This window comes from Styela clava, chromosome 2 (genome assembly GCF_964204865.1).
Source record: "Styela clava chromosome 2, kaStyClav1.hap1.2, whole genome shotgun sequence".
Classification (NCBI taxonomy): Eukaryota; Metazoa; Chordata; class Ascidiacea; order Stolidobranchia; family Styelidae; genus Styela; species Styela clava.
This window is the reverse complement of record NC_135251.1, coordinates 28071929-28079428: the sequence shown is the minus strand read 5'-3', so window position 1 is coordinate 28079428 and position 7500 is coordinate 28071929. Positions and strand designations below refer to the sequence as shown.

At 54.9% G+C, this 7500-nt stretch overlaps 1 non-coding gene and 1 pseudogene across 1 annotated transcript in view; both read right to left on the bottom strand.

Moving 5' to 3' along the window:
* Nucleotides 1–301, bottom strand: part of LOC144420330 (small subunit ribosomal RNA) — a 1768-nt gene extending 1467 nt beyond the window's left edge. The window contains exon 1 of the ribosomal RNA XR_013474683.1: nucleotides 1–301. This exon is cut by the window's left edge and continues 1467 nt beyond it. This is a non-coding gene — a ribosomal RNA (small subunit ribosomal RNA).
* A 3744-nt stretch (nucleotides 302–4045) lies between these two features.
* On the bottom strand, nucleotides 4046–5180 carry LOC144420337 (small subunit ribosomal RNA; annotated as a pseudogene).
* Nucleotides 5181–7500: the final 2320 nt, after the last annotated feature.

The following is a 7500-nucleotide window of genomic DNA, read 5'->3' as shown; positions in this document are numbered from 1 at the left end:
CTTGAATGATACGTCGTCGGTGCAGAGACCGTACGATCCGCTTGGTTATCCAGAGACATCAAACGTCACAGGACGAACCCGGTCGGTTTTGATCTGATAAAAGCGCGCCTCCCGAAGTCGGCGCTTAATGCATGTAATAGCTCTAGAATTACCACAGTTATCCACTTCGCTTACGAGACCAAATAAACCAAGACTGATTTAATGAGCCATTCGCAGTTTCGCTTTACGAGAACTCGTACTTGCACCTGCATGGCTTAATCTTTGAGACAAGCATATCACTACTGGCAGGATCAACCAGATAGCTGCGACAGCTGCGCTCGGCCCTTGCTGGGCCGCCCGGCGCGTGCTCGTCGCATTCGTTTAAGACCGAGGCGATCGCCTGCGGCCGTACTCAGCTTCGACAGTCGCTGGCCGCGACGTCCACGCTCTCGCCGGCAGTGCCAGGCGGAGCGATTTGCGTTTTTTCTTTGCTCGCCCTCTCTCGGGCTCGATCCATTCAGTTTCGCACAAACAAGAGCTCTGCCGGCCGCCTGCAGCGGTGCCTAAAACCCGGGCATAACAATGCGACCGTTCTGCTAGGCCGACAAGCGCTCAAGCCAGACGCTCGATCGAACGCCCCCTACATATTAGTCGAGACAACGGCTCGCTCATTAGCATCGCGTTTGTACTTTAACTTTTTTCGGCTCGGCTTCTTTCGACGCCGATGCCGGCGACGCAGCACTCTCTCGCCCGCCAGCCACCGAGAAAAGGGTGCGCTCCGACCGGCCCCGCACCGCTCTTTCATGGCTCATTCGAGTTTACTGTCTTTCGCTCTGACATGCCTTACCTAGGGTTAGGTTAGTATGCTTGCACGTTTGTACTTTAACTTTTTTTGGCTCGGCTTCTTTCGACGCCGATGCCGGCGACGCAGCACTCTCTCGCCCGCCAGCCACCGAGAAAAGGGTGCGCTTCGACCGGCCCCGCACCGCTCTTTCTTGGCTCATTCGAAATTACTGTCTTTCGCTCTGACATGCCTTACCTAGGGTTAGGTTAGTATGCTTGCACGTTTGTACTTTAACTTTTTTTGGCTCGGCTTCTTTCGACGCCGATGCCGGCGACGCAGCACTCTCTCGCCCGCCAGCCACCGAGAAAAGGGTGCGCTCCGACCGGCCCCGCACCGCTCTTTCTTGGCTCATTCGAAATTACTGTCTTTCGCTCTGACATGCCTTACCTAGGGTTAGGTTAGTATGCTTGCACGTTTGTACTTTAACTTTTTTCGGCTCGGCTTCTTTCGACGCCGATGCCGGCGACGCAGCACTCTCTCGCCCGCCAGCCACCGAGAAAAGGGTGCGCTCCGACCGGCCCCGCACCGCTCTTTCATGGCTCATTCGAGTTTACTGTCTTTCGCTCTGACATGCCTTACCTAGGGTTAGGTTAGTATGCTTGCACGTTTGTACTTTAACTTTTTTTGGCTCGGTTTCTTTCGACGCCGATGCCGGCGACGCAGCACTCTCTCGCCCGCCAGCCACCGAGAAAAGGGTGCGCTTCGACCGGCCCCGCACCGCTCTTTCTTGGCTCATTCAAAATTACTGTCTTTCGCTCTGACATGCCTTACCTAGGGTTAGGTTAGTATGCTTGCACGTTTGTACTTTAACTTTTTTTGGCTCGGCTTCTTTCGACGCCGATGCCGGCGACGCAGCACTCTCTCGCCCGCCAGCCACCGAGAAAAGGGTGCGCTCCGACCGGCCCCGCACCGCTCTTTCATGGCTCATTCGAGTTTACTGTCTTTCGCTCTGACATGCCTTACCTAGGGTTAGGTTAGTATGCTTGCACGTTTGTACTTTAACTTTTTTTGGCTCGGCTTCTTTCGACGCCGATGCCGGCGACGCAGCACTCTCTCGCCCGCCAGCCACCGAGAAAAGGGTGCGCTCCGACCGGCCCCGCACCGCTCTTTCTTGGCTCATTCGAAATTACTGTCTTTCGCTCTGACATGCCTTACCTAGGGTTAGGTTAGTATGCTTGCACGTTTGTACTTTAACTTTTTTCGGCTCGGCTTCTTTCGACGCCGATGCCGGCGACGCAGCACTCTCTCGCCCGCCAGCCACCGAGAAAAGGGTGCGCTCCGACCGGCCCCGCACCGCTCTTTCTTGGCTCATTCGAAATTACTGTCTTTCGCTCTGACATGCCTTACCTAGGGTTAGGTTAGTATGCTTGCACGTTTGTACTTTAACTTTTTTCGGCTCGGCTTCTTTCGACGCCGATGCCGGCGACGCAGCACTCTCTCGCCCGCCAGCCACCGAGAAAAGGGTGCGCTCCGACCGTCCCCGCACCGCTCTTTCTTGGCTCATTCGAAATTACTGTCTTTCGCTCTGACATGCCTTACCTAGGGTTAGGTTAGTATGCTTGCACGTTTGTACTTTAACTTTTTTCGGCTCGGCTTCTTTCGACGCCGATGCCGGCGACGCAGCACTCTCTCGCCCGCCAGCCACCGAGAAAAGGGTGCGCTCCGACCGGCCCCGCACCGCTCTTTCTTGGCTCATTCGAGTTTACTGTCTTTCGCTCTGACATGCCTTACCTAGGGTTAGGTTAGTATGCTTGCACGTTTGTACTTTAACTTTTTTCGGCTCGGCTTCTTTCGACGCCGATGCCGGCGACGCAGCACTCTCTCGCCCGCCAGCCACCGAGAAAAGGGTGCGCTCCGACCGGCCCCGCACCGCTCTTTCTTGGCTCATTCGAAATTACTGTCTTTCGCTCTGACATGCCTTACCTAGGGTTAGGTTAGTATGCTTGCACGTTTGTACTTTAACTTTTTTCGGCTCGGCTTCTTTCGACGCCGATGCCGGCGACGCAGCACTCTCTCGCCCGCCAGCCACCGAGAAAAGGGTGCGCTCCGACCGGCCCCGCACCGCTCTTTCTTGGCTCATTCGAAATTACTGTCTTTTGCTCTGACATGCCTTACCTAGGGTTAGGTTAGTATGCTTGCACGTTTGTACTTTAACTTTTTTCGGCTCGGCTTCTTTCGACGCCGATGCCGGCGACGCAGCACTCTCTCGCCCGCCAGCCACCGAGAAAAGGGTGCGCTCCGACCGGCCCCGCACCGCTCTTTCTTGGCTCATTCGAGTTTACTGTCTTTCGCTCTGACATGCCTTACCTAGGGTTAGGTTAGTATGCTTGCACGTTTGTACTTTAACTTTTTTCGGCTCGGCTTCTTTCGACGCCGATGCCGGCGACGCAGCACTCTCTCGCCCGCCAGCCACCGAGAAAAGGGTGCGCTCCGACCGGCCCCGCACCGCTCTTTCTTGGCTCATTCGAAATTACTGTCTTTCGCTCTGACATGCCTTACCTAGGGTTAGGTTAGTATGCTTGCACGTTTGTACTTTAACTTTTTTCGGCTCGGCTTCTTTCGACGCCGATGCCGGCGACGCAGCACTCTCTCGCCCGCCAGCCACCGAGAAAAGGGTGCGCTCCGACCGGCCCCGCACCGCTCTTTCTTGGCTCATTCGAAATTACTGTCTTTCGCTCTGACATGCCTTACCTAGGGTTAGGTTAGTATGCTTGCACGTTTGTACTTTAACTTTTTTTGGCTCGGCTTCTTTCGACGCCGATGCCGGCGACGCAGCACTCTCTCGCCCGCCAGCCACCGAGAAAAGGGTGCGCTCCGACCGGCCCCGCACCGCTCTTTCTTGGCTCATTCGAAATTACTGTCTTTCGCTCTGACATGCCTTACCTAGGGTTAGGTTAGTATGCTTGCACGTTTGTACTTTAACTTTTTTTGGCTCGGCTTCTTTCGACGCCGATGCCGGCGACGCAGCACTCTCTCGCCCGCCAGCCACCGAGAAAAGGGTGCGCTCCGACCGGCCCCGCACCGCTCTTTCATGGCTCATTCGAGTTTACTGTCTTTCGCTCTGACATGCCTTACCTAGGGTTAGGTTAGTATGCTTGCACGTTTGTACTTTAACTTTTTTTGGCTCGGCTTCTTTCGACGCCGATGCCGGCGACGCAGCACTCTCTCGCCCGCCAGCCACCGAGAAAAGGGTGCGCTCCGACCGGCCCCGCACCGCTCTTTCATGGCTCATTCGAGTTTACTGTCTTTCGCCCAAAGACTTTGGTTTCCCGGAAGCTGCCGGAAAGGTCGTCATGGTAACGCCTCCCGATCGCTAGTTGGCATCGTTTATAGTCAGAACTAGGACGGTATCTGATCGTCTTCGAACCTCTGACTTTCGCTCTTGATTAAAGAAAACATTCTTGGCGAATGCTTTCGCAGTAGTTCGTCTTCCGCCGATCCAAGAATTTCACCTCTAACGGCAGAGTACGGACGCCCCCGTCTGTCCCTCTTAATCATTACCTCGTGCTCCGAAAACCAACAAAATAGAACCGAGGTCCTATTCCATTATTCCATGCAACACTATGCAGGCGAACAGCCTGCTTTGAACACTCTAATTTTTTCAAAGTAAACTTATCGGCCACCGCCGACACTCAGTCAAGAGCACCGACGGAGAACCGAAGGTGAGGCGAACGCAACCAGTGACACGCCTTGCGACGGACCGGCGGCGCTCGCCCAAAATCCAACTACGAGCTTTTCAACCGCAACAACTTTAGCATACACTGTTGGAGCTGGAATTACCGCGGCTGCTGGCACCAGACTTGCCCTCCAATGGATACTCGTTAAGAGTTTTAGGATGTACTCATTCCAATTACAGGGCCTCGTTAGAGTCCTGTATTGTTATTTTTCGTCACTACCTCCCCGTGTCGGGAATGGGTAATTTGCGCGCCTGCTGCCTTCCTTGGATGTGGTAGCCGTTTCTCAGGCTCCCTCTCCGGAATCGAACCCTGATTCCCCGTTACCCGTTATCACAAAGGTAGGCACGTAGCGTACCTTCGACAGTTGATAGGGCAGACACTTGAATGATACGTCGTCGGTGCAGAGACCGTACGATCCGCGTGGTTATCCAGAGTCATCAAACGTCACAGGACGAACCCGGTCGGTTTTGATCTGATAAAAGCGCGCCTCCCGAAGTCGGCGCTTAATGCATGTATTAGCTCTAGAATTACCACAGTTATCCACTTCGCTTACGAGACCAAATAAACCAAGACTGATTTAATGAGCCATTCGCAGTTTCGCTTTACGAGAACTCGTACTTGCACCTGCATGGCTTAATCTTTGAGACAAGCATATCACTACTGGCAGGATCAACCAGATAGTTACGACAGCTGCGCTCGGCCCTTGCTGGGCCGCCCGGCGCGTGCTCGTCGCATTCGTTTAAGACCGAGGCGATCGCCTGCGGCCGTACTCAGCTTCGACAGTCGCTGGCCGCGACGTCCACGCTCTCGCCGGCAGTGCCAGGCGGAGCGATTTGCGTTTTTTCTTTGCTCGCCCTCTCTCGGGCTCGATCCATTCAGTTTCGCACAAACAAGAGCTCTGCCGGCCGCCTGCAGCGGTGCCTAAAACCCGGGCATAACAATGCGACCGTTCTGCTAGGCCGACAAGCGCTCAAGCCAGACGCTCGATCGAACGCCCCCTACATATTAGTCGAGACAACGGCTCGCTCATTAGCATCGCGTTTGTACTTTAACTTTTTTCGGCTCGGCTTCTTTCGACGCCGATGCCGGCGACGCAGCACTCTCTCGCCCGCCAGCCACCGAGAAAAGGGTGCGCTCCGACCGGCCCCGCACCGCTCTTTCATGGCTCATTCGAGTTTACTGTCTTTCGCTCTGACATGCCTTACCTAGGGTTAGGTTAGTATGCTTGCACGTTTGTACTTTAACTTTTTTTGGCTCGGCTTCTTTCGACGCCGATGCCGGCGACGCAGCACTCTCTCGCCCGCCAGCCACCGAGAAAAGGGTGCGCTCCGACCGGCCCCGCACCGCTCTTTCTTGGCTCATTCGAAATTACTGTCTTTCGCTCTGACATGCCTTACCTAGGGTTAGGTTAGTATGCTTGCACGTTTGTACTTTAACTTTTTTCGGCTCGGCTTCTTTCGACGCCGATGCCGGCGACGCAGCACTCTCTCGCCCGCCAGCCACCGAGAAAAGGGTGCGCTCCGACCGGCCCCGCACCGCTCTTTCATGGCTCATTTGAGTTTACTGTCTTTCGCTCTGACATGCCTTACCTAGGGTTAGGTTAGTATGCTTGCACGTTTGTACTTTAACTTTTTTTGGCTCGGCTTCTTTCGACGCCGATGCCGGCGACGCAGCACTCTCTCGCCCGCCAGCCACCGAGAAAAGGGTGCGCTTCGACCGGCCCCGCACCGCTCTTTCTTGGCTCAATCGAAATTACTGTCTTTCACTCTGACATGCCTTACCTAGGGTTAGGTTAGTATGCTTGCACGTTTGTACTTTAACTTTTTTTGGCTCGGCTTCTTTCGACGCCGATGCCGGCGACGCAGCACTCTCTCGCCCGCCAGCCACCGAGAAAAGGGTGCGCTCCGACCGGCCCCGCACCGCTCTTTCTTGGCTCATTCGAAATTACTGTCTTTCGCTCTGACATGCCTTACCTAGGGTTAGGTTAGTATGCTTGCACGTTTGTACTTTAACTTTTTTCGGCTCGGCTTCTTTCGACGCCGATGCCGGCGACGCAGCACTCTCTCGCCCGCCAGCCACCGAGAAAAGGGTGCGCTCCGACCGGCCCCGCACCGCTCTTTCATGGCTCATTCGAGTTTACTGTCTTTCGCTCTGACATGCCTTACCTAGGGTTAGGTTAGTATGCTTGCACGTTTGTACTTTAACTTTTTTTGGCTCGGCTTCTTTCGACGCCGATGCCGGCGACGCAGCACTCTCTCGCCCGCCAGCCACCGAGAAAAGGGTGCGCTCCGACCGGCCCCGCACCGCTCTTTCTTGGCTCATTCGAAATTACTGTCTTTCGCTCTGACATGCCTTACCTAGGGTTAGGTTAGTATGCTTGCACGTTTGTACTTTAACTTTTTTTGGCTCGGCTTCTTTCGACGCCGATGCCGGCGACGCAGCACTCTCTCGCCCGCCAGCCACCGAGAAAAGGGTGCGCTCCGACCGGCCCCGCACCGCTCTTTCTTGGCTCATTCGAAATTACTGTCTTTCGCTCTGACATGCCTTACCTAGGGTTAGGTTAGTATGCTTGCACGTTTGTACTTTAACTTTTTTCGGCTCGGCTTCTTTCGACGCCGATGCCGGCGACGCAGCACTCTCTCGCCCGCCAGCCACCGAGAAAAGGGTGCGCTCCGACCGGCCCCGCACCGCTCTTTCTTGGCTCATTCGAAATTACTGTCTTTCGCTCTGACATGCCTTACCTAGGGTTAGGTTAGTATGCTTGCACGTTTGTACTTTAACTTTTTTTGGCTCGGCTTCTTTCGACGCCGATGCCGGCGACGCAGCACTCTCTCGCCCGCCAGCCACCGAGAAAAGGGTGCGCTCCGACCGGCCCCGCACCGCTCTTTCTTGGCTCATTCGAAATTACTGTCTTTCGCTCTGACATGCCTTACCTAGGGTTAGGTTAGTATGCTTGCACGTTTGTACTTTAACTTTTTTTGGCTCGGCTTCTTTCGACGC